This window comes from Cherax quadricarinatus, chromosome 51, assembly GCF_038502225.1.
Source record: "Cherax quadricarinatus isolate ZL_2023a chromosome 51, ASM3850222v1, whole genome shotgun sequence".
In the NCBI taxonomy this organism is placed as follows: Eukaryota; Metazoa; Arthropoda; class Malacostraca; order Decapoda; family Parastacidae; genus Cherax; species Cherax quadricarinatus.
In genome coordinates this window covers 16,044,536-16,070,770 of record NC_091342.1, presented here as the reverse complement: position 1 = coordinate 16,070,770, position 26,235 = coordinate 16,044,536, and the positions used below count along the sequence as shown (strand labels likewise).

Here is a 26,235-nt window from a genome sequence, read left to right as displayed (position 1 = left end):
TTAATTACCACTATTGAGAGTGTTCTCACAGATCAAGTGGGCAGGAATAGGAAACAAAAACCCTCCACTATAAATAACAATAAAAACCACTGTAAATACTATAATGATCCACAGCTGCGCAATCTAACACATGCAGCTAGGATGATTGGTAAAGCATACCGTGAATGTAGAACCCCAGACCTGCTCAGAACGTTCCAAGCTGCACTAACAAATGCAAGGAATAGAAAGGAAGAACTTAGGCAACAGGAATGGGAACAGTTTGTTAGTGGATTAAATAGGTCCACCCCTTTGAGTTTGGCTTGGAAAGGTATAAATAAAATAACCAGGAAAAAGACTGGCAATGTTGCTCATCCCTTTCCTCTTGAAAAAGCAAATGACCTCATAAATGACTGGTCCAAAACATCCAGGCATGAAAGCCTTCCATCTCATATTAGAAAAAATTTAGAGAGTACTTCTGAAGAAATGTTGAAACTGATTAATTTTATGAGCCAAAATATTGATGAGAGTGATTGCCTCTTTACCGAGTATGAATTAGATAATGCATTAACCAAAGGTCGATCAACTGCTCCTGGAGAGGATGGTATAACCTATGATATTCTCAGAACTCTAAGGCACGTGCCTGATAACCCTTTGTTGGCACTGTATAATCTCAGTTACATTGAGGGCGTTCTTCCTACTTCCTGGACCAATAGTCTCATTGTGCCTATCCCTAAGCCCCAACAGCCTGATACATTTAGGCCGATCTCCTTAACTAGTTGTCTTTGTAAAACTTTTGAAAGAATGATGCTTAACAGACTGTACTACAGAATCAGACATCAACTTTCCCCCTACCTCTATGGGTTCATGAAAGGTAAAAGTGTGCAGAACTGTATTTCCACCTTTCTCAGTGCACACACCTCTACTAGTTTTACCACTTTTCTTGATCTAAAATCTGCATTTGATATTGCGAACAGAACCGTTATACTACATGAACTAGCCAAAATGAATATTGGTGGTAGCTTACTCTGCTGGATAATAGGATACCTGTCAAATAGAGTATCCTCTGTCCTTTACCAAGGCTTCAGAAGTGATTCTAAAGAAATGTCTTTAGGTACACCGCAGGGAGGAGTTCTTAGTCCCATGATATTTAATATTCTGATTAATGCTCTCCTAAATGCTCTACCTGCCTCACCTAAACATATAGCTATAAGCTATGCTGATGATATCATGATCCATACAACAGGGCATAAGAAGATGAATACCATTCTTAATGAAGTTCAATCAATTTGTAATCGACTAGGCCTCATAATATCTTCCTCTAAAACTAAGATATTAACAAGCAAACGACATCCCCCACCCATCTATTTGCAGGGTGAAATCATTAGCTACGTTAAAACTTACAGATATCTTGGTGTAGATGTACCCTTTAACAAATCCACTATACCACAACTAAACAAGAAATGTAAAGCTAGGCTAAATGCTCTCAAAGCTGTTGCTGGCTACAATCCCAACTATGGTGCTAATGTGAGAATCGTGAGAATGATGTACATAGCCTATGTTAGGTCCTTAATTGATTATGCTGCTCCCATGTTGATATTAGCTAGAGAAAGTTCTCTCCGACCCTTGGAGTTAATGCAAAATGAAGCTCTCAGGATTATTCTTGGCTGTCCCAGATCTACAAAAGTTCTTAACATGAGGAAGGAGCTTGGTATTTCTAGTATCAGTGATAGGATTGTTGAAATTAACACTGTACTCGGTATTAGAATGTTGAGAAACGAACCAGACACTGTCACAGTGAATCTTACCAAGTGTCTAGAGGTAAATACACACAGATCTAAATGGATTGTGAAAACGTGCAATTGCATTAAGTTTTATAACCTGCATGAACTGTATCACTGTAGGCAACAAGAGCATTTCACCCCTCCATGGAAGATGTGTTCATTTAATATCACATACCTACAAGTCCCTCCCAAGAAGCTCATTGCTAGTAATCCCTTCCTTAAATCTCTTGTTAGAGCAACTGCTCAAGAAGAAATTTCTCACCTAGCTGGTAGTAACAAGTTATCACAAGTTATATACACTGATGGATCTAAACAGGAGTCTTCTGGCAGGGCTGCATCTGCTCTTGTTGCCACCTCCCTAGTTAAGAAAGATAATGTTGAGTTAGGCATAAGAATTAACAACTGGGCGTCAACTGACCGTAGCTCCTGGCACTCTATCATCATTACTGATTCTATGGTCTCAATCTTGCGATGACCTCGTCTCTGGTGACTTGAAAAAGCCCACTGAGGGAGAAAGTGTTTCCATACAATGATGCGACATATGCGATGTTCAAGCACTGATGCGACATTCTGGTCAGTTCAACTGGTGCATCTCATAAGCGACAACACCGTATGTACTCCTAACTATGGACACTAGCGAGGAGGAGGATATGTCGTTATCACAGGTAACAGCTTGTCTGGTTGGTTGACTCCATGGTACACTAGTGTGGCCGCAGTCATCTCTGGTTCCTCTTCGGGAGGGAATATCACTCCTAGTTGCCTGCGGAGTGTCTCAGTAACTTCGCACTCCAGAAGATAGTGTGTTAGGGGCCGCTGGACAACGTGCTGACAGTACTGGCACATCTCCTCCTCAGCCTTGTCTACCATCATCTTGGCTGTGGGAAAGCCCAAACGAAGCCGATGGATGGTGGTACACTGCGCTCTGGACCAGCTTCTATCACATGGAGGGGGTTCTCCCTGAGTCGCTGCTCGGTACCAGTGTTGAGATGGGGTATCACCTAAGACCTCCCCCATAAGTTTCATGGCTCTGGCAGCCACCAGTTTGGTCTGTCGTAGGCTGATTGGGACAGTAATCCCAACATGTGGATAGTCTGTTGCTGCCTTGGCTGCATCATCTGCCGCCTCATTTCCCCGGATGCCAGCATGGCTGGGGATCCAGTTCAATGTCGACCTGTTACCCTGAACTTCTAAGGCTGTCATTATGCTCAGGATCGATGTGATGAGGTGAACATTGTCCTGTGGTTGAGGATGGGAGAGGGCATTGATTGCAGACGTGGAATCAACATGTATGACAGGTCGGAGTCGATGTCGTAGGGCATGTGACAATGCCTGCTGAATCGCCACCAGCTCAGCTTGAAGGATCGTGCAGTGGTCAGGGAGTCGCCAGCCTTGTGTGTGACCATTGTGGTACAGTCCAGCTGCTGCTCTCTTCCTGTCAGGGTCGACAGAACCATCTGTGAAATACACTGCACATGTGCCTCCCTCTGCCAGTGCCATGCTAGTCTCAGCATGATTGCTGAGAGTGTCTTGACTGCAGAGACGCTTAGAGATGGGTAGCTGCATGATGCAAACATCGGCTGGATCTGGGCGCCAGGGAGGTGTTGGATGGTACCCAGCAACAGGAAGGTCACAACTCTTCTCAAGGAGTAGTTGTATAGGCAGCAGCTTCCGCCCAGCAGCACAAAACGAACGAATCCAGGAGTAGTCCGTGAAGAGTGTGGGATCTTGTGACATGGTTGTCAATATCCGTCTCCTTAGTGGGGTACCTTGCTGCCTGTGCAGAATCGTGGCCACTTTGCAGGCGTTTATGTATCTTACTCTGTCAACCAGGGAAGGAAGCCGGGCCTCAGATCTGAGACATACTGTGTTGGTCCAGATGGGGGCCCCAAGCATAGTTCTTATCGCCTGATTTTGTACGACCTCCACTCTTTGCCTGCTCTGCGGGAAGAGATGAGCTAACGCCGGTGTGCCGTAGTCAATGAGCGAGCGTATAGCTTGTATATAGTACAAGCAAAGTACATCTTTGCTTGCCCCTGCACGGTGCCTCGTCATGGCTCTCATGGCGTTGAGTCTGAGTAGAGCACGTGACCTGACATACTCGGCCTGTTTCTGAAAGGTCAGCTTTTTATCAATGTAGATTCCCAAGTACAGGTAGGAGCCTGTCCACTCAAGTTCTATATCCTGAATACGTAATCTATTCACAGGATCTGGTCCCTTGAACATCATTGCAAGAGATTTCTCGGCCGAGATCTTGAGGCCTAGTTCCTTGCAAGACTGCGTAATTAGGTCCAAAGCTCTCTGAGCCTGTCGTTCTAAATTGCCTTTCCCATTCACTACGAGTGCAAGATCATCAGCATAGCTGAGGAGCTGTGTACCACTATGAAAGGGAAGGCTCACAAGTTCCTGCATAAGGATGTTAAACAGGGTAGGACTGAGCACACCTCCTTGTGGCGTACCGTTTTCCAGGGATTTAAAGGAAGAGTAGTGTCCCTGAAAGCTGACACAGGCCTGCCTGCCCCTAAGGTAGGACTCTATCCAGGCCAGGAGGCGTCCTTTGATTCCCTTCCGAGCTAGTATTGCCAGAATTGCTGTGGGGCTGGCTAGCTCAAATGCCTTTTCAAGGTCGAGGTAGACGACAATACTAGGTTTTTTGTTACTGTCAGCAATCTGGCTTAGTAGAGTGGTTATGCACTCTGCTGTACCCACTCCTTTGGTGAAGCCAAATATGTGATGATGAGAGGGTCCAAGTTTCCATAGGAGGCGGTTTAACACCATCCTCTCAGCAGTCTTGGCTAAGCAGCTGGTCAGCGATATGGGTCTCATACTGCCTGGGTCCTTGGGCTTTGGAATTGGTACGATGGTAGCTTTCTTCCAAGCTGCTGGGAGTGTCCTGGCCCTCCACGACTTGTTAATGACGTCTAGTATAGCCTCCCATCCACTCTGCCCAGCCCGTGCAATCATGGAGTATGTAACACCATCGATGCCCGGGGCAGTGTCACCTGTGTTCTTAATGGCACGTCGGAGTTCCAAGTCCGTGAGGTCTTCATCAGTCACATCTTCCGACTCACATGCAGCTTGTATCGTTAGCTGGCGCTGTGGCAGAAGATCTGTCTGTATATTCCGGATGTCCTGTGGGAGCTGAGTGGATGCTCCCCTGGAAGTGAAAAGCTCCACTAGTTTCTCAGCTTCCTGGGATGGGTTCGGGTGTGCTGGTGGCCTCGGCTTGCTCTTGCCATTTGCTATGTTGAGCTTGCCCCATATCTCAGATAAGGTGGTGTGATGCCCGAATGTTGAGCACCACTCCAGCCATTTCTCAGTTTTTACTCTGAGAGAGAGACTCTGCGGGCATGCTGCACAATAGCTCTCAGAGTATTCCTGTTCTCTGCCGTAGGGTTACGCCTGTATAGCTTCCTAAAAGAGTTGATGCGGTGGTTCTGCTCCTGCACCTCGTCGTTGTAGAACCACCAGTCTCTTTTGTGAGTGCGTCCTGCGGACTTCTTTGGAATTGCGCACTCTGCTGCCTGGATGAGAACAGTGATTAGCTCCTGTTCAGCCGTATCACAGTCTTCAGATAGAGAGTATGTGGACCACCAGTCATGAAGATAATCCTGGAACACCTTCCAGTTGGCCCTCTTTACGTCCCATCTAGGAGGCAGCACAACTGTGGGAGGCCTGTTGATGTTGAAGGTGGTGATCACTGCAAAGTGGTCACTGACAAGGTGAGGATGAGTTTCCCATGTGGCTCCTGCTGCGAGTTGTCTTGACCCGAAGGTAAGGTCGAGGCAGCCACCCAACAGGTGTGTGGGGTCTCCATTGTTTAGCAACTTTACCTCTGGAATATCGTGTAGGAGCATTGCTATGTGTCTGCCAGCAGCATTGGTTGCTGAGTGAGAGTGCAGCATTGGGTGATGTGCGTTGAAATCTCCACCCACAATAATACACTCAGTGTGTGCTAGTGCGAGGAGCTCTGCAATGTCAAGGGTGTGTCTTGGGTTCTTGTAGATGTTATAGATGGTAATGGGTGCCCCAGGTATGTGCACAAGGATGGCCTGTACCTCGACATCCTCCCCACAGTCCACAGGGTTGGCTATAACCTCGTGAGGTATTGTATTGGATACAAATACAGCTGTGCCTCTGCAGTGAACGCCCGGGTCCGTGTGCCGAAAATACCCAGCAAAACCGGGTAGTCTTGGGCACATAGTCGGGACAGTCAGAGTTTCTTGTAGCAAGACGATATCAACCCGATCCCGAATTACTGCCTCCAGCAAGAGGTGCTGTTTGCCCCTCAGGCCCTGAATGTTCCACTGTAGGGCCTTGAGGGTGTGATTTGGTACCGAGGTTATTCCATCGATGTTGTTTCCTGAGCTGGAGACTGAGTCCTGCCCGCTCTGAGAACCTGCAAATTCATGGCATCCACTGTCTCCTCTTCGGTCAGAAAGCACACTCTCAGGAGCGTACTGACCATCTGCCGGAATGCGCTCTGTTGTTCCGTGGAGTTGATTGTGTTGCAAATAAGATCTGTGAACACCTTGATGAGTGCTACGAGATCCTCCCTGGTGAGGGCCTGCTTTGGAGTTGGGTTCGAAAGAGTGGATATTATCTGGGTTGTTGTGGTCTGTAGGGACTGCTGAGGGTTGGATTTCTTTATTGTATGCACCGTGGTCTGTTGCTGTATACCAGGTTGGGTAGCCGGGATCTGCTGGTGAGGTGCCAGTTGAGTCTGCAAAGCGCCTGTGCCGGGTAAGGAGTGCCTGCGTTGTCGTGCTATGGCCAGTGGGGGCTCGTTTAGTGCCGCCTGCTGATCGCATTGACCAGATGCACCCTGTTGATGCCTCCTGTTCCTCTTGTTTCTGTTTCTTCGTTGAGGTAGGGGTGCAGGAGGTTCTTGACCTTGACGCCTGGTTGAGGCTTCTAGGGTTGGGAATTCCTGGGCATTGACTTGGGTTGGCTGCTGAGAGATCTGCAGTATGGCAGGGTTCTCTGCACCCATCATTTGCTGAGAGTGATGATCCGTTGTAGCCTGTTGCCGAGTTTTTGGCGTCTTCCAGACTTCTTGAATTCTGGCGAGCCTCTCGGGGCATCGAGGATTCCAGGCATGGTGTTTCTGCCTGCAGTTCGGGCATTGTGGAGTGGGTGGCAATGCATTTTTCAGCTTGGTGATGCATTCCTCGGTAGGGTGGTGCTGGCTGCAGACACCGCAGATTACTCTGTTCGGACAGAGCGCACCCAGGTGTCCAAAACGCTGACACTTGAAACAGCGAACTGGTTCTGCTGTGAAGGTCCTGACATCGTACCTGCCCCAAGAACCGAGGTCCAGCTGGGATGGCAGTGGTCCTACATGCTGAATGAGGACCTGTCGGGTTGGTGCATTGCCTGCCGTCTTTGCCTTGAGACGTTGAGCTGACACCACACTGGGGTGAGCTGCTACTGCCTCGATGGGCATCATCAGCGGGTATCGCATCACTACACCCTTGGTGATCTTCTGCCGAGAGTCCAGTTCCTCCAGGGTGAATGAGCCATCTGTCTCCATGACTCTCTTCAAGGTGGTATACATTTCCTTGTTGAGAGGAGTCAATATTGGTTCTCCCCTCAAGTTGAATCATATCTTGAACTTCAGGTTGTGTCGTGATTCCAGGTATGAAACAACCCCATAGTGGGTTCTGTGGTCCCCGTAAGACTTCACCTTGAATTTGCCAGGTCGGTTGAGCTGGTTTGCCTGCTCCTTGGACGGATGGCGCTTCTTCTTGTTGTCCACAGTGTTCCATCTCTCTTGGTTTTCGGGGGGTGGGGTGTTTATTTCCGCACCTGTTTCTATTGTCGCTGGCTCCATGGTTGGGACTGCCAGATCTGCTACAATGTGAGCAGGATCTTCCTCTTCCTCTCGCAACTTCTTCGCTAGAATTTCGCCCCACATTTCCAAATCTGAGTCCTCCGTCGTGTTCATGGAGCATCGTGACCTCTTCTTTTCGGCAGAAGCCATGTGCCTATCTTGTGATAAGGTAGTGAACTCCGTGAACTGAGTGTGTGTCAATGGATTGTCGTAATACGATTGTCTCAACACTAACATACAGAGGTAGAAAGACATTATATATATAGGCGGAGAGTGAGATGTGACGCACGTGACCTGAGGAATGTCATAAGAACATAAGAATGGAGGAACACTGTAGAAGGCCTACTGGCCCATGTGAGGCAGGTCCTTATCAAAACAACCTCTGCCTATGATGAGGACGGGTGGACGATGAAATCATGTGACTCCTGTGTTGTTGGGTTGGTGCTGCTTAAGTATCATGTATGCCAATGTTTTTGAAATTTTGTAGTTTCCAGTGTTGCGTTCTACAGTGTCGGTGACGGCGATTAGTGAGGCTTCTAGGCACCGTCGGCGTCTGAGGTCTGGTTCGGTGAGAACGAGTTGTGCCTCGTTCCAGTTCATCAAATGCCCCGTGGAGTCTCTGTGGAGGACACAGGCGTACCTTACATCGTCTCTGTTAGAGGCATTTCGATGCTCATTCAGGCGGACTGCAAGATCTCTGCCTGTCTCGCCTACATATTTCTTGGGACAGAACCCACAGGGGATAGTGTAGACGCCTGCTGTAGAAGTTAGAGGTGTGGGGCTGCATTTCGTAGTGAGGTCTTTGATAGAGGATGTGTTTATGGTGGAAACGTTGATGTTACTCATAGCAAGTGCCCGGCGAGTATTCGTGGCAACATCGCCACATGGGAGTACTATGAACTGTTTAGGGGGCTGTTCCATGGGCGGTTTGTTGAGGATAGCTTGTGCCTTGAGTCTGCAATCTCGGATGAAGAAAGATGGGAACTGAAGACGTGTAAAGGCTTGTGTTATGTAAGTGCATTCTTCTTCTAGAAAACAAGGGCTGGAGATGCGAAGAGCTCTCAAGAAGAAGCCAATGAGGACTCCTCTCTTAGTGCGGGTGTCTTGGTGTGAATAAAAGTGTATAAGATCGTCCTTGTTGGTAAGTTTTCTATACACTTTGAAGAGAAGTTTGTCACTGTCGGGAGATCTGCACAGTAGAACGTCGAGGAAAGGAAGTTTGCCATCATTTTCGAGTTCAAGTGTAAACTTTATTGATGGTTCAACTGCATTGATCTTGTTGAGAAGGGCCTGGATATTGAGACGTCTCGGATAGAAAACCAATGTATCATCAACGTATCTTAGCCAGGTAACGGTGTTGGGAATGAGGGTGCTGAATTTCTCTGTCTCCAAGTTTTCCATGAAGAGGTTGGCAAGCACAGCACTGAGCGGGCTGCCCATTGCCATCCCAAAGCATTGTTTGTAACAGTTGTCCTGATACTTGAAGAAGTTGAAATTAACACACAGTTCCACTAGATTGATGAAATCTAGAAGAGGTAAAGGGAGGTCGTGGTTTTCAGTGAGCCTCTGTCTCAGAATGTTGATTGCAGCATCAGTAGGAACGTTGGTACTGAACGTTCCTACTGATGCTGCAATCAACATTCTGAGACAGAGGCTCACTGAAAACCACGACCTCCCTTTACCTCTTCTAGATTTCATCAATCTAGTGGAACTGTGTGTTAATTTCAACTTCTTCAAGTATCAGGACAACTGTTACAAACAATGCTTTGGGATGGCAATGGGCAGCCCGCTCAGTGCTGTGCTTGCCAACCTCTTCATGGAAAACTTGGAGACAGAGAAATTCAGCACCCTCATTCCCAACACCGTTACCTGGCTAAGATACGTTGATGATATATTGGTTTTCTATCCGAGACGTCTCAATATCCAGGCCCTTCTCAACAAGATCAATGCAGAATTGAGACACTTATGCAACACATGGGAATCTTTATTGAAGAAACGTTTCGCCACACAGTGGCTTCATCAGTCCAATACAAAGTAGAAATGGGTAAGGAGAGTAGAAGTTTTGAGGTAATCAGTCCCTCAACCTGGAATCGATGTGTTCAGTCCATCACTCTTGTAGGAAGTGCAGCACAGGGCCAGAGAGGTGGCTTATATACTGCGGTGAGATGAGTCCAAGCAGGAGGAGGCGGGATCACAGTGGGACCTGCCACTAGTGTAAGTAGGTCGTCGTTCAAAGGTTGGGCAAGCGATGAAGTCTTTGTACCAAGATCCCATGATGTTGCAGTGTCTGACAGATGTGATGAATGGTTTTGAAAACCGACAAGTTGAAGAATTGAGACACCACGCTCACCCACCTCACCCTAACGTTATTCAACACATTCAGAACATAGAACACTGGAACACTGCACACACACACGAAACAACACCAGACAGCCACATACATCTAGACTCTCTTACCTCCTCCCAAGAACTCGACACTCCTTTCACCAACACAGACATTAAATCTCTCCTCAGACACCTTCCTCCCAAGGCACCTGGTGCTTCTGGCCTAAACCATATTATCCTGAAACACCTTCCTGACTCTATCATTACTGCCTACACAAACCTCCTCAATGCCTCCCTTGCCTCTGGATACTTCCCTTCCCTCTTCAAAGCTGCTACTGCTATCCTCCTTCCTAAACCCAATAAAGACCACTCTGACCCTAGAAACTATCGCCCTATCAGCCTCCTCGAAACTTTAGGAAAACTCTTTGAAAAACTCATCAATCATCGCCTTCGCAGATACCTGGAACACAATTCTCTACTTTCTGATGGCCAGTTTGGCTTCAGAACACACAGATCCACACAGGATGCCATTAACATCATTCTCAACTACATCCACATCAGCACAAAACAAAGAAACAGGACAGCCCTGGTTGCAAAAGACGTTGAAAAGGCCTTTGACACTGTCTGGCACGAAGGGCTCAAGTACAAACTCTGCACTAACTTCAACCTGCCTCTCACTACTCGTAAACTCCTCTGCAACTTCCTAGACGGCCGTACCATGAGAATCAAATTCCAAGGCTGTTACTCTGACTACTTCACACTAAAAGCCGGAGTACCCCAGGGATCTGTCCTCTCCCCTACCCTCTACATTTTATACACTAATGACATTCCAACACCTGTATACCACAACTCCATCACACTAGCCTATGCAGACGACATTACACAACTTATCACTCATGCCAATATAGATACACTCACACACAAAACACAAAATGAGGTCGACAGGATAGCCATCTGGGAACAAAAATGGAGGATCAAAACCAATGCAGCTAAATCCAGCATTACATATTTTAACTACAGGAAACGTGATCCTCCATTACCTGTCGAACTCAGAACAGCTGACACCCGCACTTACTTCCCTATCACACAATCTGTCACTGTCCTTGGCGTTAATCTTGACTACCTTCTTCGTTTACACGGACACATTCACTCAAGGCATGCAATAGCTAGTAAGGCCCTTGCGGGCCTCTACAAGCTGAAACATGCCTCTCAACGCACCAAACTACACCTCTACAAATCCCTAATACGTCCTCTGATAACTTACTCTCCTCTAGCCCTCTCTCTTGCAGCAAAAACAAACTTACTTAAACTGCAGCGTGTCCAGAACAAGGTGCTGCGCTGGGTGCTTGATATCAGATGGGAGGAGTTCGCCACAAGCGAGTCTCTCCATGCCCAGTTAGACATCCCTGCGCTGAATCTGTACTGGAAGAGGCTCAGTGACAGACAGATAAACAAACTTGAGACACGACATGACTACTGGACCTCTCTCCTTGACGAAGACATTCGCAGACCCACAAACCAACACAACCTTTTCTACTCCTTGCATGATCCTGCTCCTAACCCTACTTACAAATAACCTTGGATCCGCTGACAGGTACCTTCTATGACAGGTACCATTCTCTGACCCACGTTTTGCCTTAGCATTTTTGGGTTAAGACATGACCCAGTTCTACACTCCTCTCTAGCCCTAAACGTCGCATGTCCTTTCCTCCTCGCTCACCCCAGTGGAGTCCTAACAGAAGAGCCTGAATTTCTCTTCTCAATATCTGTCCCACGATCGCCTTCGCTGCTGGGTTAAGCCCTGGCTCATTTTCTACGACTAAGAACACTCCTCTCCAGCACTATTCTTCGTCTGTCCCGTCTTCCCCGCTCATCCCATTTGGGATCTTACCTGAACTTTCGTTCGTTCGTACCCCAGGTAGTTCTGTTTGTGACTTGAAAAAGCCCACTGTGTGGGCGAAACGTAGTCAATAAAGGATCACATTATACTGCATATGTGTTTATATTTCCATTGTGTCGGTATTTTATACCATCTATTTCCAGTAGCAGCCTGGTTGATCAGGCCGAGCCACCATGAGGCCTGGTCACAGACCGGTCCGCGAGGGCGTTGACCCCCCTAAACCCTCTCCAAGTATTACCCTCCAAGGAAAGTTTTCAGATTCTTATCTCGCTTCTACGTTTACTTATGTGATATGTTATCTCCCCTGCCCTAATACGTATTGAATGTTTGCTCACTGTTTTAAAAATAATAATCCTTATTTCTATAAGTACATGGTGTACAAAGTATACAGGCCTAGGTGACCAAGGGAAATTACTGTGGGAGGAAATTGTTAGGCCACAAGGCACGATAATGTAGTAATTCTAGGGGACTTTAACTTTAGTCACATTGATTGGAATTTCTTGCCTGGAAATTTAGAATCAAATGACTTCTTAGAAGTAGTTCAGGGATGTTTTTTGAAGCAGTTTGTGACAGAACCTACAAGGGGAAATAACCTACTTGATTTGGTTCTGGCGAACAAGGAAACCCTTGTTAATAATTTAGAAATTAATGAGAAACTTGGCACAAGCGATCACAAATCAATTACCTTTAGCATAGAATGGAAGTATGATAGTAGGGACAACTCAATAACAGTCCCAGATTTTCGCTTAGCAGATTACAATGGGCTTAGAGGACACTTATCATCTGTTGACTGGGGTAACGAAGAGAGCTATCAATATGACAGCTTTCTAAACACTATACATGCTGCCCAAAGAATGTTTACCCCGTATAAAGAAATTAGATCAAATAGAAATGACTCAAAATGGATGAATAATAGGCTGAAATATCTACTAGGGCATAAGAAAGGAGTTTATAGGCATATCAAAAGAGGTGAGGGTCATCTTATGAATCAGTATATTGACATTAAGAGGGACATTAAAAAAGGGATAAGAAAAGCTAAAAGGGACTATGAAATTAAAGTTGCTAGGGATTCTAAAACTAACCCAAAAAGTTTTTTCCAGGTCTATAGAACAAAGGTTAGAGATAAGATAGGTCCCCTCAAAAATAACTATGGGCATCTTACTGACAAAGAGAATGAAATGTGCTCGATTTTAAATAATTATTTTCTCTCAGTTTTTACACAGGAAGACACTAACAATATTCCGGTAATTAATTTTTATAGTGGGCTAGAAGAAGATAAATTATGTAACATCACAGTCACTAGTGAAATGATTGTGAAGCAGATAGACAGACTGAAGCAAAATAAGTCGCCGGGTCCTGATGAGGTTTTTTCAAGGGTTCTTAAGGAATGCAAAATGGAACTCTGTGAACCATTAACTAATATTTTTAATTTATCTCTTCAAACAGGTTTAGTGTCTGATATGTGGAAGATGGCTAATGTAATTCCTATTTTTAAAACAGGGGACAAGTCGTTACCGTCAAATTACCGCCCAATAAGCCTGACCTCAATTGTAGGCAAATTACTAGAACCAGTTATAGCTCAGATTATAAGAAGCCATCTCAATAAGCATAGCTTGATTAATGATACTCAGCATGGATTCACAAGAGGCCGGTCTAGTCTAACTAATTTATTAACTTTCTTCAGTAAAGCTTTTGAGGCTGTTGACCACGATAAAGAATTTGATATTATTTACTTAGATTTTAGTAAGGCTTTTGATAGAGTTCCTCACCAAAGACTGTTAAAGAAAGTGGCAGCTCATGGCATTGGGGGAAAAGTGCTCTCGTGGATCGAGTCATGGCTCACAGACAGGAAGCAGAGTGTCCATAAATGGGGTTAAATCTGAGTGGGGATCTGTAACAAGTGGCGTTCCACAGGGATCAGTCTTGGGCCCGTTGTTGTTTATAATATATATCAATGATCTTGGTGAGAGAATTACTAGTGATATGAGCAAATTCGCCGATGATACAAAGATAGGTAGGATAATTGATTCAAACGTAGATGTTAGTGAACTTCAGGAGTATTTAAACAAACTCTATTCTTGGTCAGAAAAGTGGCAGATGCAGTTCATTGTAGATAAATGCAAGGTTCTGAAGCTCGGGAGTGTCCATAACCCTAGCACTTACAAGTTAAATGATGTAGAACTTAGCCATACAGATTGCGAAAAGGACTTGGGGGTTATGGTGAGCAGCAACCTTAAACCAAGACAGCAATGCCTAAGCGTACGTAATAAGGCAAATAGATTACTGGGATTTATATCAAGAAGTGTAAGCAACAGAAGTCCAGAGGTCATACTGCAGCTTTATACATCATTAGTAAGGCCTCACCTAGATTATGCAGCTCAATTCTGGTCTCCATATTACAGAACAGACATAAATTCGTTAGAAAACATTCAGCGTAGGATGACTAAATTAATACATAGCATTAGAAATCCTCCTTATGAAGAAAGATTGAAGACTCTTAAGTTACATTCACTTGTTAGACGAAGAATGAGGGAAGACCTGATCGAGGTGTATAAGTGGAAGATAAGTGGTGACCTGTACTTAACTCTGTGAAGAAGTGTCTTGTTTGCTCCCGTGGACTGAACCAAGATGCCCTCCATCAAGCAACTTTACCAGCAACTTAAGGAAGAATTGAGGGCAGCAAAGATGGAGATACGGCGATTGACCGAGGAAAACAAGAGGATTCGTAGTAGTCCTCCTGTTTCGAGTCCTCAGGTCAAGAAGGGATCGTGGTCAGTGGCTGGACAGCAGGGGACGACAAAGTTGACGATCAAGAAGACGAATGGAAAGCCAGAAACGATGAAGAGACTGCTGTGGAAACTCCTGTGGAAACCTCCAACGCATTCTCGGTGCTACCCGACGAATGTGAGTCGACTACTGGGATCGTCACGACGAACGACAACAAGGAAGGTAAGAATATTGTTGTTGTTGGGGATAGCCAGGTTAGATACATGGATAGGGCATTCTGCTTGAAGGACAGGAGTAGGAGACAAAGGGTATGCTTTCCTGGGGCTGGGATGGAGGACATTGTTAGCCGGCTTGACAACATCATGAACGGTAATGGGATCAATCCTATTATTTGCCTCAGTGCTGGAGGCAATGATGTAGGCAAGTGTAGAAGTGAGGATTTAGTTAGAAAGTTCAGGACAGCTATAGACATAATTAGGAAGAAGGGGGGGGGTGCCCTGTTATATGTGGCATTTTGCCAAGAAGAGGTGTTGGTAATGAATGGTTGTCCAGAGCAAATGGTATTAATTGTTGGCTGGATAAACACTGTAAGGATAATGCAGTACCATTCATTGACAACTGGGACAACTTCTATGGCCTAAATGACATGTATGCCAGGGATGGGGTTCACTTATCCAGGGCAGGTGTGGGTTTTCTTGCTAACTCAGTTGAGGGGGTTGTTAGGACTTTAAACTAGGATTAGTTAGAGGTATGGGTTTAGAAATTATTAATAATGAGTATGGATATATTGACTTACGCTCTGATATTAAGAATCTTAATAGTAACTGTCATGGAGTAACTCTGGGTAATGATAATTTCAGAAATTGTGTAAAAACAAAGATGAATAGGAAAAATGTGCAGAAGAAAAAACATATGATGGTATTTTATGCTAACAGTCGAAGTGCAAGAAATAAAATTAATGAACTACGTTTGGTAGCATGTGCTGGAAACTTTGATATCATTGCATTAACTGAAACGTGGTATGATTTAAAGAGTCGGGATATGACTGCTGAGTGTAATATTCAGGGATTTAAGTTGTTCAATGTGGATAGATGTAATGGGAAGGGGGGAGACGTTGCATTGTATGTTCGAGCAAATATTAATTGTTGCATAAAAACAGGTATAAAAATAGATGGAGCAGTAACAGAGTCTGTTTGGGTAGAGTTCGTGGAGGGTCAAAAAAACTAATTCTAGGTGTAATATACCGACCTCCAGGCTTGGATCACGATAGAGGGAGACTTCTTTGGGACGAAATTGTTAGGGCTTCTGGACACAGTAACATAGTCATAGTAGGGGACTTTAACTTTAGTCAAATTGACTGGAATTCTTTGACAGGTAATCTAGAGTCCAGTGACTTTATGGAAACAGTTCAGGACTGTTTTCTGAAACAGAGTGTAACTGAGCCTACAAGGGGTAATAATTTGCTAGACCTAGTCTTGTCAAATAAGGAAACACTCGTGAATAATCTGGAGATCACTGAAGAGCTTGGCGTAAGTGATCACAAATCCATCACTTTTAGCATTAATTGGGAATGCAAGAATAATGATAATACAGTAAAAATCCCTGATTTTCGTTCTGCCGATTATAATGGACTTAGGAAACATCTGTCTAATCTTGATTGGGGTTGTGGAAAAAGACACTTATGTACAGTTCAGGACATTTATTAAAGGAAACGTTTCGCCACGAGTGGCTTCTTCAGTCCTAATACAGAGAAAACTAAGAAAACATTTATATATATAGCCAGTTTTCTGTCAAACATGTTTGAAACATTAGTGGCAACGTTGCTGACCGGTAAAACGATGTAACTTGGAGGCTTTTACCGGTCAGCAACGTTGCCACTAATGTTTCAAACATGTTTGACAGAAAACTGGCTAAAATATCTACCAGCTCTTCAACTACTATTAGGAACCTGATACAAAAACCCAAGCATGATTCTGGCACAAGTGCAGGAATCTACACTATACCATGTGGGGGGTGTGACAAAGTATATGTAGGGGAAACAGCCAGAACTCTGGACATTAGAATAGCAGAACACAAAAATGCTTGCAGAAATGATGACCGCAAAAACGCATGTGTTCAACATAGAGACGATGTTGGACACCTCATGAAATTCAATGAAGCTAAACTAGTTATTAAAGAAGACGACTTAAGACGGAGAAAATGCATTGAAGCTGCACTAATTTCTGTCAGTAACACTATAAAGCAAAAAATCCAGTAGTTGAACATCAAAATGGTATACAATACCGACAGGTTGTTAGGTAAGACATGTTGCAGTGTCTGACAAGATGAACATCAAAATGGTATACAATACCGACAGGTTGTTAGGTAAGTCTCCCCCATGCAACACATGGCATCTTGGTACAGAAAACACCTTGGACAAGCTTTTCAAGTGAGAAGCGTTGGATAGTGTAGACGCCTGCTGTAGAAGTTAGAGGTGTGGGGCTGCGTTTCGTAGTGAGGTCTTTGATAGAGGATGTGTTTATGGTGGAAACGTTGATGTTACTCATAAACACATCCTCTATCAAAGACCTCACTACGAAACGCAGCCCCACACCTCTAACTTCTACAGCAGGCGTCTACACTATCCCCTGTGGGTTCTGTCCCAAGAAATATGTAGGCGAGACAGGCAGAGATCTTGCAGTCCGCCTGAATGAGCATCGAAATGCCTCTAACAGAGACGATGTAAGGTACGCCTGTGTCCTCCACAGAGACTCCACGGGGCATTTGATGAACTGGAACGAGGCACAACTCGTTCTCACCGAACCAGACCTCAGACGCCGACGGTGCCTAGAAGCCTCACTAATCGCCGTCACCGACACTATAGAACGCAACACTGGAAACTACAAAATTTCAAAAACATTGGCATACATGATACTTAAGCAGCACCAACCCAACAACACAGGAGTCACATGATTTCATCGTCTACCCGTCCTCATCATAGGCAGAGGTTGTTTTGATAAGGACCTGCCTCGCATGGGCCAGTAGGCCTTCTACAGTGTTCCTCCATTCTTATGTTCTTATGACATTCCTCAGGTCACGTGCATCACATCTCACTCTCCGCCTATATATATAATGTCTTTCTACCTCTATGTTAGAAGTGATCAAGGTCCCAGGACAGAAACGTTTTCTAATAAATATGTTATAGTGTTTGCTTACGTGTCTTTCTAAACCAACTTGTCGGTATTTATTACCAAGGTTTATACCATGCACTGTCTTAACTTTAAATTTATGGTAACCAAAATTCCTAAATCCTTTTCGCATTCATCTGACTGAAGATCTACATTATTAGGTATCCTCCTACTTCTCGATTTTATTTAGTTCATAACTCGAGAACCCCTCATCCAATCGGCTTGAAATTTTCAACACCTGTGTACAACAAGGGCCAAATTCTATGAATAATTAGCTTGTTCACATTCCTTTTAACCAAAGTTATCGAACCCATCCCCAGCATCCCGGAATGGCTCAGCTAACAAAATTCTAAGCGACGGAGCGTCAAACGTTCACATAAAATGCCAAAAAATACGACGACGACAGAGTACAATTCAAAAGTGTAAATACAGATTTGACAGTTTTTATGTGTAAAATATCGTTAATTTTTATTCCCGTTAAATCATGTTCAATAAATTTCAGTTTCTCTTTTCTGAACGACTTTAATATTTAATGGCCTACCAAGTTCTGTTTGCGTGCAGGTAAATTTGTTGTTATAGAATATTAAAAAAAAAAATAACTGAATCGTTGAGGAAACATGCCGGTACGGGTGGAAACGTTTGGCATATTTCCTTACACCTGCTGTCCCTGTTCACCTAGCAGTAAGTAGGTACTTGGGTGTTAATCGACTGTTGTGGGTTGCATCCTGGCGGACAAGATTAAAAGAACCCCATTGGACATAAGACAGGCAGTCCCCGACGACGCACTTACTTGACTGGGTTATCCTGGGTGGCTAAACCTCCGAGTTAAAAAAAAAATCTTATCTTTTCTTAAGTGTAGCCTGAATAGATGCAAATTTGAAATTTTACTGAAAGTTAAAAACTTGGAATCAGATCAATTACTTAAGAATGCCTTTTCTGATCGGCTTCAAACTTTTACCATCGGCAGGTTGTTACTCACATTCAGTTGTGTAAATTTAAATTTGCCAATTTTATAAAGTAAACTGTTTCTAAAGTAATAAATATTGAAGTCCTCTTCTGATCAACTTCAAGGCCCTGGAGGTGTCTCAATATTTTTGTGTGCCAATTTGCCATTTTTTATTAAACTGGATTTTCCAGAAAATTTACAGTAAAATATTCTTCCCTACAGGATTATACAAAATTTTAAATAGAATGTAAATGTGAAATGCAAATAAAAAAAAATCCGCGAATTTATGGCTTTTTAGGTTTAACGAGTTAAGTTTAATATGTTTATTATGCACCCCATACCCATCCTGTGGGCGGTAGTCAAAAGATTACAGAGGTACATAATTGGTCCAGGGACTGGACTCCAAAGTTTTGATAGCTGAGCAAGTTACAGAGGTAATGAATTCACAATTTACAAAGGTAATGAACTCACAAATTACAAAGGTAATGAACTCCAGGTAGGTCTAGTCACAATCATGACAAGTTACAAAGGTATTTACAGATTACAGAGGTACGTAATGGGTCCAGGGACTGGGCCGTTTAACGAGGGAGACTTTCCTATATTTCGGAACATTTTTCGTTAGTTCGTTAGTTCTATCACATTTTTTTTGTTTATAACTCGAGAATGCCTTATTCGATCGGCTTCAAAATTTCAATGTTTGTTTAACGTATCTTGGGCAAGATTCATGGGACTATTTGCATGCAATGACGTCCTATATGCAATGCTACATAGGTCATTCCCATATTTTTGTCTCCGCGTGATTGGAGAAAGGTTCCTATGATCGGCCATTTTGCCACTTTTAACCACGAAATAGTATAGTATTTTTTTATATTATCGCATTATTTCCTCCTTGATGCTGGTGAAGGGCTCTCGATTCAAAGAACTGGACATAATTATCTTTCCCTTGCTTGAATCGAATTTTTATGTCTCCCATTCGACAGGAGCTTTGACCTTAAGAGGGTTAATCGCTTTATTCTGATTAAAATATAACAATTATGAATAGCATCAGTCTTCACTGGCTGATGCATCATACGAAATGGGTGGAACGTTTCATAGGTTAAGGCTGTGTAGGCATAAATTTTGTTGGATTCTGTGTAATAACTGGAAAATACACCTTCTGGTCAGCTTTAAACATTTAGTGCTTATGTTTTCCTTAAGGGAAACAAGCTCTTGATGCTAGGTTGTGTAAGCTATCATATGCCAGTTTCATTAATCAAGTTGATTTCTGTGAAATAATTGGAGAATGTCTCTTCTCATAAGAAATGTCGGTGTTTGATTTTATTAGGTTATCAATGGTTAAATCAGCTTAATTTTCTTTTTTGCGTTTATAACTTGTGTGACCCCTCAAGATCCTTCTGTAACATTTTGTAAGTTACATATACTAGGCTTTCATAAAATTTACATCCTTTGTTTCTTAGAAACTGGTCGCTCTTGCTTAGAGAAAAGTTGGAGTGATCTTAGCTTGCGTAGGTCCCATTTTTTTTTTTTTTAAGAAATTGGAAAAAAAATAATGCTCTTCATGCGGTAGTTTCTGAGTGCCACATCTGATTAGCTTCAAGACTTTCATCCGTAACGTGATAATGCAACTTCTGAGTAGCTTCAAGCTTAATGTGCTTGTTTATTTTAGAACATTTTTTTTTCTTTGAAAGATTGGAACTAGATCTGGACCGTATGTCCTAATTTAAAAAAAAATAACGAAGAAATCTGGATATCAGTTTCCATATGATGACTTATGAAAGCCTAATCTGTTTCCTTTCAAATCTTCAACACTAATATTTAACTAAATTTTCAACTTAAGCCGCACTCTGCAGTATTCGGATTGCGCAGCGACCTAAGTTTAATTTATAAGTGCCAATTATTTTCTTTTCTTAGGATTAGAACCATACACTGTCTGCACTCATAAAAATAAATAATTCATGTTAAGCGCTAAATCCATGTGGATCATCCAGTGCAAGACGTGGTGATGGTTTGATTCTGTCTGCTTAGCGCGAGACGTGTTACGCTTCCTATTTGTACTCAACCAGATACTCTTCTCTGCATTAAATTGCATCAATCACTTTTAAACTGTATCTGTTTCACTGAAATATTCTTCTTTGGTCTGGTTTAGTGGTATTTACCCTGGCATCTTGAGAAATGTAATAAACTCAGTATATTAAATATATTAATGTACATCAGTATTGTTAACTGTATTAAAGTTTCAAAACAAGCGCTAAATATGTAAATTGTACAGCGTTGCAAGGAAATGTAAAGAAAAAAAAGACATCATATATCCTGCGAATTCCAACAGAAACATAAAGATTGCGTACTGGTAAGAGAATACTACAATTTTACGCAAATATTCCTTAGGTCTGGAAATAAATCTTAAGTAATCCAAACAGTTCGAATGATCTAGCTAAAATCGTGATTTAAATAACCTTGAACTTACTTTGTATTCGCATTACTTTCTTTCACATAATGTAAGCCAGTGTCCGTTAGTCAGTGACATAAGACGTACTTTCCGTGGTGGTTTCGTAAGTGGTGGATGGTTGGATAAGAAACTGCACCATCACCACTTCCTAAGCACAACATCAGACGACTAAGCAAGCAAATCACTCTTAACATCTAGTAATAAAACCTAACCCTTCTGAGTACAGTTAAAATGCTATGCTGAACATCAATATATGGGCGTGTATTGGTGCATAGGTTAAGAGGAACTGGAGAATAGGAATGCAGCTCATCATTCATACACACGAATAATGTAAACATAGGAACGTGAGGTGCCGTGTCTGGATGGCAGACCTGGCGGCGGCTTCTTCTAAACTTACCTACGTCATTAAACACAATCTGATGCTTCACTGATTTTTCTTCACACTCTAGTGATTGTGGCGATGGAAACAGAATGTGAAGCAAGACACACTACATGAAAGGGTCCTAAAAACGGCTAGAAGTTAGCGAGCGAAGCGCAGTACTCCTACACCTACCAGGGCTGGTTGCACACTGGGAGCGGCGCCCCCATAGTGCGCGCTGCCTCAAGCGAAAGAAAACGATAAATATAATAACGTCACAAAGACGTGTCAAATAATCACTTGATATTCTATTTAAAAATTGGCCAGCTTCTGTTTAGCATTTATTTTGTAGAGCGGTACGTGGCATTGGGCGCACTGGAGACCTTTCAAGGGAGGCGCCTTGATGCTGGTGAGTGACTTGATCAAAGGAATTAAACCCATATTCATTTTCCTTGGCTTGAACCTCACTGTCTCCCATTCCCCCCAATCGATGTATGACCTCTTAAGGGTTTACTTCTTCCCTATGCATGCATGCATGTAATAATCATAATCATCATCTATATTCTAGAAGAAAAAATCTTGATCAGTTTAAGCTAAATTCTTTTCTTTATACACTTTTTTTGCATTCGCGAAATATTTTTTTTTTTTGTAAATAAAATAATAGTCTTATTACTGTACGCCCCTAATAATTATACACTATTATGTAGGATAAGCCCCAAAACTTCCAAGTTGATAAACATTAAATATTAATTTAGCCGAGTACTCACTGAAGGAACATTGATTGAACTTCTATACGTAGTTACTTGGACTATTCGCTGACGTCACATTGCAATTTTGTGACGTTATAATGCAAATTATGTATTGTCAGTTTTGCTACATAACATTGAGAATGTAATAGAGCGCTACGTCAAGAATATAATTGTGGCATAATAAAACCGCGGAGAATATAATCTTATCGTTACACCGGAAACAAGAAAATCGCACCGAGAATCTAATATAATACTTTCTTTTTTATATAGAAGATGATCCTTTTATATCAGTGCAAACAAAAGCTTTTTTTTAATATTGCACCGACATTCCTTAAGCAATGACTCAGTAAATACACTGATAACAAACAACAACACTAATCATTAACTCAAATAATATACTAAATTATGATATAAATAATAACAACAGTTAACAAATAACGTGGGTTTACAGTTTTAAATATATTCAATTAGTCCACAAGGTAAACACATTATACATTCATGCAAAATATAAATCACAATACCATGGCTGAACATATCGCGAGGATCCCTCGTAAGTGAAGTGTTCGGCCCGCAGCTGCAGAGACCTGGGATCGATTTGTGGGCAGGGCGAGAGGTCTGGGCAAGTCTCTTTAGACGTTACTCTTATTCACATCTACAACAATGTGTTCTTTCTCTAGCATTTTCAGTCACAGTCCCATGTTATTACTGTATACACTGATGGATCCCAATATGTTGAAGGTGCCGGGTACGTGGCTGTCTTCCAGGACTGTGTAATCAGTGGCCTTTTACCAGATATAATCAGCGTTTCCATTGCGTAGCTTAATGTACTCCTTCCAGTTGTCATCTGCATTTCGTCCTTGTTCTGACTTTTATTTGCCATAGTTTCCGAATCTCTCAATGTCAATAAGCAATACAGTGCTTTGATTCTTCTCATCCCATTGTTCTTCACATTAAACAGTGATTGTGTCGCCTCTTTAGTTAATGTGAAAGTCTTCTCTTGCGTGACTTCCTGCACATGGTTTTCAGGGTAATGGACTTTAGGACCTCAATGCTCGTTTTGCGATTCAGGAGCTTACAACCTCAACTAGAAATATGCCATTTTCTCACTATTTTCCCGTCGTGTCTCGATGCATACGTGATCGATGTCACGTATGTTTCTCCTCGACTGTTTCTGCAAGACTTCCTTCTGCCTGCTTAAGGGTCGCTGTATTTATTCCTTGCAGGATCATAAATAGTGGTGGCGCTTGTGGCCGCTTCATTATTGGTTTTGCCCGTGTTGGGCTCAACATTTTGGTGACGTTGAAAGCGAATTTACTTGTGGGGAAGACTAAACATCTGCCTGTTTTGCTGTCGGATCTAGATGTATTTTGGAATTTTTGTGTCTCTTTGTCATCAATTTAGAATAAAATATGTAAGGTAATGTAGTTTTCTGAAAATATCTTTGATGGCGGTAAATGGTATAAAATACTGACACGATGGAAAGACACGAATTCGGTATAATGCGATCCTTTATTGACGTTTTGCTCATACAGTGGGCTTTATGAAGACTCAGTTCTGTTTGTGACAACCGCGTTGTTTATGACATGATGGAACCCACAATGCGGGCGAAACGTTGCCAATAAAGGAATGCATTATATTACATTAGTGAATATTTTGCCAATAGCTCTGACAATTTTACACTCGTCTTCTGGAAAACTGGGACTAAACTCTATAAACCGACAATAAAATAGCTGTCAATATTTCCCCCATTATTCACGACTTTGTAAGGCAAGAATACTGCAGTCACAAGCAGACACTTGTAAATGCTGCAGTTTACCAAATCCCATGTTAAGATTGTAGCAAGATGTACATAGGTGAAACTGCCAGGTAACCATTCGTATCAACGTAAACAAGTACGCGACGCAAACCGATAATCTGAGCAAACACATACACCCAGCACAACTCATAACCATTTGATGAGATCTTCATAAAAGGTGTTATAAAAAAAAAACTAGATACCTTTTGTGGAAAATTAAATTTACTTGGATGAATCTCATTAGATACATACCAGTAAATGGTAACAAAGATAATTATTCTTTATCAAAGTTACAGAGACATTTTAGGACACCTAGGTCGCAAAAAATGTCCTTCGATACCTACTACTGTCATATCTCCACAAGTCACTCTGGACCTATATTAATTTCAAATGGAATATACATCACCAGGAATTCTGGTAAAAACATTATATAAATATGTGGGCTGTATATTAAATTTAAAAAATGAATACATATACATCGAAGGAGAATTTATAATAATAAGACTCACCAATTAGTCTGGAGATTACGGTGTGTAATGCACAAAACCCCCTGCCTAAAATCATGAAGAAAATACTGGCCAGAATTTCAGCATAAATAGACAACTTAGCTGGGGTTCCATAGCTGTCCTGTCCATCTGCTTAATGCTCACGTTATGCAGGACTGCAAATTCAAACAATTTCGGCTCCTATTTGAGAGGTTTTAAGCCCAATATAACCCCTAGAGCTACGAAAATTCTTCCGATTTTCACTAACGTTTGTCTCGGTCAATTCAAAACATGGCGACTCTTCCCCAGCGACCCTCACCCCTTTTGCTGGTTCTTTATTTATTTACAAATTAATTTTTATTACCTACAATATATTCCATCAATTTACATACAAAATACTGTATTTTTGGAGAATATACAGTATTTTCCACACCTTTCTCGGTCGTTGTACGATTCGAGAAAGGTATCCCCTTACTGCATAATCCCAGTCCCCTGTGCCTAATGCACTCGAAAGGCAGAGTGAAGAGTGAGGTACAAGTTTGTAACGCAGTTTAATATTAACATTGGAGATTTTAAGTGAAAGAGAAGAGACATTCACAAGTTATCACATGGACACTTATGTCTCAATTTATTTAATAGAAATTAACAAATTAGTACATACACAGCCCAGCACAAATTCAAACTTTCCACCAAGAAAGACTAGCTTTAAAAGTTTAAAGCAAAGCTAAGAGGCAGTCTGTCGTTATCTCACATAGATCAGTATCACATAAGACACTTAAGTGCGAAGCTGCTCAGAAATTTCATTATCAGGGTATAGGGCTGAAGGGTTGAAGCCAATCGGATGAGAAACTGACATTATCTTATCAAAACCAGCCTATTTAAATTTTCCCAATTTCTTCAATAAAAATGAAAATTTGGGACCAACACAGGCCAAAATCAATCACTCTTTACTCTAAGAAAGATTGATCAGCGATTAAGGTCTAGTAACTTTTATTTTATTTTAGTATCTTTTTATTGAGGTTTTGCGTACATAATATACTAATTTGTTACAATGGCTTTGAGGGCATTCAGATGTCACGAGTACATAAAAAATGCATTACGTAAATTTAATCTAGGATAACTCAGTAGTCAGACACGAGCTCCTGATCAGGAGATACATTCTCCGGTTATTTAGTGGAGCATATTTTTTTTTAATAAAATAAAGATGAAGCTTCAGTAGAGAAAAACGCATCGGTACTAAAATCCTAAAGCTGTCCAGGACCCAACGATTTCAAGTTTATTAACTAGATTATTAAGTTAAGAAATTTGGACCTCAAAGCCTAAACCTCCCTAAAATTTTCACCTATTTTATAACATAAATCAGCCATGGAAAATTTAAGCCATTCAGAAGCAGCAAAATCCAGATGTTTAATGGAAAATACTGCTGTACCATTTCGAAATTAAACAAAACGGTACCTACACACTCCACTGACAATGCCAACATTGTTCTTAGTTGGAAACACGAGTGTTTTTTTCAATTTGAAGCCGACCAGAAGAGTCTTTTTACATTAATCGCATGGAAACTAAAATCGGGAATGGTCCATGTAAAATTGAGCAGAGGGTACCTGCACGTGCCATTTGTTCCATGAACCTTCCTCAGATTATAGTTTACCATAGTTGAAAATTTGAAGATGATTGGATAAGGCGTTCAGAAGTTAACAACGGAAGCCTTTGAAGGAAGTTAGTGGAAGACAAGAAAACTGTACTT

The 26,235-nt window shown here is 42.3% G+C and overlaps 1 protein-coding gene across 1 annotated transcript in view; it reads right to left on the bottom strand.

The window, feature by feature from the left end:
- The window catches only part of LOC128694619 (uncharacterized), a 50,610-nt gene extending 28,944 nt beyond the window's left edge, over positions 1-21,666 (bottom strand). The window contains exon 1 of the mRNA XM_053784765.2: positions 21,499-21,666. The gene's annotated coding sequence lies outside the window, so the exon portion shown is untranslated. The remainder of the gene's footprint in view (positions 1-21,498) is intronic.
- Between the last annotated feature and the right edge of the window lie 4,569 nt (positions 21,667-26,235).